The 5,109-nt window shown below is 36.8% G+C and overlaps 1 long non-coding RNA gene across 1 annotated transcript; it reads right to left on the minus strand.

Annotated features, from left to right (window-relative positions):
• Positions 1-414: 414 nt before the first annotated feature.
• Positions 415-3,161, minus strand: LOC136258315 (uncharacterized). The gene is made up of 5 exons (XR_010702748.1): positions 2,320-3,161; positions 2,164-2,265; positions 1,937-2,032; positions 1,513-1,876; positions 415-1,274 (listed from the first exon to the last, which is right to left on the minus strand). It is a non-coding gene; the product is annotated as an uncharacterized lncRNA (long non-coding RNA).
• Between the last annotated feature and the right edge of the window lie 1,948 nt (positions 3,162-5,109).

Raw genomic sequence — 5,109 nt, forward strand, 5'->3', positions numbered from 1 at the left:
AAAGCATAGGAATTATTTCTACACACTTGTAACAAAGTGTGAGAAACATTCCCACACATTAACCTTAATTTGTAGGAAATATACCTATACATTAACATTATTTGTAGGAAATGTTTCTACGCAATTACATTATATATAGTATTAAAATATCCTGCACATTAATTTTACGTTATTAATTGGAAATATTTGTGCATATCCTCAGTATATTATTTGTAGAATCTCTACTGTTCATTAATTGTGATGCTAGATAGAAAGCATGTTCCTTTTGAATTATTAGCACTTTAATATTTTAGAATTCAAAAGGGTTTGTTTTATGGTATTATTATGCACAATTATTATTTGTGTCATTGCTCAATAGAAATTACCGTTTTCTTCAATTTTGTAGGTCAAGTATCATCATTCCCTGTTATTTGGACTTAGACAACTTGTACATGATAGTGTAGATGATATGTATACAAATGAGTGTGTTTAAGCATACAACATTACTTCTATAATGTCTTATGGGTAGAATGTTTATAATTATACAATGTGACATGCATGTGTGTACAAATGCATAATACATATACGTCATTGAGTTTCTGTACTATATTGTACTGTACTATTTATGATGTTTTTGCTGGTTTAAAACTTTCCTCCATTCATCTCATCATATTGCTTCCTTGGTTCATCTCTTGTAGCCTTCTTCAAAAAGTCCTTGCCTTCTGATTGTTCAAAGTTGTATAAAGTATATCACTAATGCATAGGCGGTGGAGACGGCCCCCCCACTTTTATGGGATACTGTTTGCAAGAAAAGATCGAGATACTCTAATAGAACAGTCAGGATCTGGATATTCTAATAGAGCAGTCACAGTATTCAGAGAAGCAGTGTAGCAAGCTACTTGCTACGTATGTGCAGTTATAAATAAGGGGATATAATTGGTTGGAGAGCAGCTATTGTCAGCAGGCTGTGACTTTTTTTGGTCTTCAACTTATGCAGCTGGCCTGGCCCCCCACTCTTTGGCCTGCTCCACCGCCCCTGCACTAATGTGAATGGTTGTAGGAGCACGCCTTGATGGTAGCAATGACCTCTGCATAATTGGTTGCTTGTCCCTCTTACAATCTAGTCATTCATGCAATGTGGATAACTTTGCTGCTCTCAAAATCCGGCAGTTCTGTGACCCTTGGGTACAGCACCAATCCTTTCAGGATGATTTACTGCCACAAGGCTACCCACTTCAAGCAATGTTACAGTTGTGCCTAATGGCAGTTGTTCCTCGTAAGTTTCCAATATGTATCTATAATGGACAATATAACTATTAAAGAGCATTAGAAATACAGCACATATATCCTACATATATGTAGGAATTATTCCTACACCCAGCATGGTAACAATAAATTGTGGTTGAAATTATGGTGTAAGTATTCCTACACATGTAGGAATTATTCCTGCATGTGAGGAATATTTTGGGTAAAAGTGCAGCAGAAATTAATAACTATTTACACATGCAGGAGTAGAATGCATTTATAACTTACATCAGGAGGTTGCTTGTGTTTTTCAGTTATAATGTCAACAAGATCCTGACCTAACACTTCAGAGGGATCCATTAGATCCGAAAAAGTGGTTTCCCACAAAGCTTTTAAAGAAGCATTTTGCATTTCACCTTCTTGTTTTTAGGTTGGTAAACAAGTATTGCACAGTGCAAATGCCTTCAAAACTTGCGGACTGCTACCCTGGCTAGCACTGTTCTGGATCACTTGCTCTAATTCCTTCCTGCATTCACTAGTCAAGTGGTGCATCTTCTGTTTTGCATCTTCTAGTTCCATTCTATACTTCACTTCCATTACTAGATCCTCTTTCCTCTCTGTCCCACCTATCTGCTTGATATACACCCAATACCTGATAACGACATTATTATTTATGTTATAGCTGTGTACGTATCTGCACAGATGCTTATACCTGGAATGTCCTGATTTTCTGCATCACCATAGGCTACAGCTGTCTCTTCATGATCAGTACTATGTAATATTGCCCCAGACTGCATTTCTATACTTTCTGTTAACATTAACGGCAAAAGCACTATTATGTAAAGAATAACTCATATAGCTATATATATATATCAAATGGATTTGATTAACAATAGCATGATTTAACTACACAACATTTTGCGTGCACATTGCATATACCTGAAACAGTAGCACGGTTACTTCCTGCCTCAACTGCTCTTCCTCTTTGAGCACCAGTGCTAATACTAACTTCAGTTAGTATACTATCATCAAATATGGACTCTAATGGACAACAATGTAATTATAACAATTAATTAAGAAAAATAACTTACATACTTTCTTGTACAGCTTGTTGATCACTCCTGGTGTCAGCAACCCATTGCTTCCACCACTCCTTCGCTCCTTCCTTCAAGTACCCTGGTATCTTTCTTAATGTGTTTGTCTACACTGCTGGTATCAAAATCTGGCTTGATCATTCCTGGAATGCAGTTGGGAAACACCTGCAATGTGTCGTTTTTGGTCATCAGTATATTGAAACCAGATGACGGTAACTACTGTCTATCTGAGGTCCATTCCTTATAAAACATGAGGGTTGCATTCTCAGAGTCTCCTCTAACAAATTTGAATGCACGAGCCTTTAAATGGTTGTGCATTGAAGGTACATGTGGTTCCATCCACTGCTTAAAATCGTGTACAGCATTTACAGTGGCCACATCTGGAGCCACCACTATTCTAAAAATGGGAACATCTCTAAGTTATTGAAATTTTGTTGCAAGAAATTGTGAACCTTTGTGTTCCCTTATATGTTACCAACATTTTTGCTAGCTACATTTATTTGTAAAAACTATTTGTTGGAGCTACTGTAACCATTTGTAGGAATCATTCCTACATTTAGTGTAGTTGCTGCATTTGTAGGAACCATTATGTATTGTAGTTGTGGATTAATTTTGTAATTTATAGGATTGTAGGAAACATCCCTGGCATTTGCAAGAGCCCTATTGTGTATCTGCTGAGGTATTTGTGAGAATGATTCCTGCATTTGTAGGATAGTGATTCCTACACACGTACGTCTTTCACAGCATGAGACGTGTCCTACACTTTGTAACATTTGTAAGAATCCTTCCTACAAGTTCAGCCAAGCAGGAATAGTTTCTGCAAAATATCTCAATTTAACACTACACGTGCAGGAAACATGCATCCTACACACAGACATGTGCAAACCATTTTTGGTGAATTCTATATCACTTTGCATGTATTTTATGCAAACTAGCTAACACATCCAAGCTATGATTTCTTACTTAGTTTGGAATATGTTACTGCTGCTCATGGAGCATTGTATCCATTTAAAAGTAAAGCAAAAAGCATTCAGGAGTTATTGATTTTGCTAAACTTGCATACTCCCTTTGTTATTTCATTATACACGACTTCAAATTTTGTCCCAGTGAGAATCCTAGCATTGCTAGTTCTGCTACAGCTTGTCATAATTATTGTGAAACATGTTAAAATCCAGTGGTTTGAGAGATTTAGTTCCAATGCTTTACGCTATCCGAAGACAAAATTTAAACTCTTTTTAGGAAAACTCTCAGTAAATAAGTGTAAACAACCAACTGCAGGAGGACACAATAGTGCACATGAATATGATTCCAGAAGTTACTTATAATTATAAGGAGTTTCGCGAGCCTCTCATTGGTCAAGATGACTAATCAACTATACATTATACACTAAACATACACATGGACATTTTGCCTCATACATTTGTATATTGGTAATTGCTGCACTGCATTAAACTGATGATAATTTTGTACAGATCTGTTTGAATGTGGTGTCATAGCTGTGTAGTAACAGGTATTCCAAACAGTTTTGTATAGTTGGTGGATGTAATGTATTGTAGAGTAGCTAGGAATGCTGCATACATGAGTATTACCCTAGCACTAGAGTGTTTAACTTGAGCATGGTATAGCTAAATGAAAAACTACATGTCCACCACAATAGAGGTGTTTTACTAGACATTGAATCCATTACCATTACTAGCAGGTATTAGTATGCTTTTATATTGTACCACTCTGACTACATAGCATTATAACAGAACATATATGTATGTATTATATGTAATAGTTATATGCGGCCCGAGGGCTGCGGGTGTATATGTCAGCAAAATCCCAAGCAGCCATGGTACAAGTGATATATATCACTTGGGGCGCACTCACCTAATAGGTGAAAGAACTAACGAGAACTCATCCCATTTGTTTTATACAGTAGCATCTGAAGATCGATTGTGGTTTTAATAGCATGGGCTAATAGCCATCAAAACGTTGTCCATACGTTAAAACGTCATTAATACGTTACTATGCTTCAACACGCAATGTTAGAAAACTTGCGATTGTGGGATGGAGTTTATATTGTTATCATTTTTGTACTAAGTTAAGCCAACTAACTTCGCTATTGGGACAGTAAGTAAGTTATTATATTAAGTTAAGTACTTAGAACTGTAAGTTACTAACCTATTTCAACGTAGCAGTAGTAGCTTTGCTGTTCCGTGGTCTCGCTCAATATAACGAGTCAAAGCGCATCGATTCTTTGAACTGGCTGGGTGTCAAAGTCATTGGCAAACCGCTTTCCCATGATATTTCCCGGGCAATATGCGAGTTAAACACCGAGCGGTGCCTTTGAACACCCACGCTAAAGTGGTATATGGTCTAAAGAGGTAAATCAATATCTAATAAACTATCAGTATTATCTATCATTGATACAGCTACAATGATTTTGCTATCAACCACACCTACCACTACAAGACCAATAGTTTGGAATATTTGCTATTGGCCTCCACTGGTTAGCTGTGGGGTTGAAGACACACACTTCATCAGTTTGGCTATTGACATCAGATGGCTGCATCCACCAACTGAAAACAGGAATTTGTTATACAGAGAAGCACGAGATGAATAATGCCATAACTGGCATAAAACAACAGGCATGTTGTGGCTACTTTGTAACGAAAATTATATTTTTCATAGTGGCTACTTTGATTGCTGAGGTGTTTTTCGAACAGTTGTGCTACCATTTAGACAATTGCTCTTGCTCTTTTATCAAAGAAAGATAATGGTATTTCCTTGCACTATGCTCTCATCA

The sequence above is a fragment of the Dysidea avara genome, chromosome 6 (genome assembly GCF_963678975.1).
Source record: "Dysidea avara chromosome 6, odDysAvar1.4, whole genome shotgun sequence".
In the NCBI taxonomy this organism is placed as follows: domain Eukaryota; kingdom Metazoa; phylum Porifera; class Demospongiae; order Dictyoceratida; family Dysideidae; genus Dysidea; species Dysidea avara.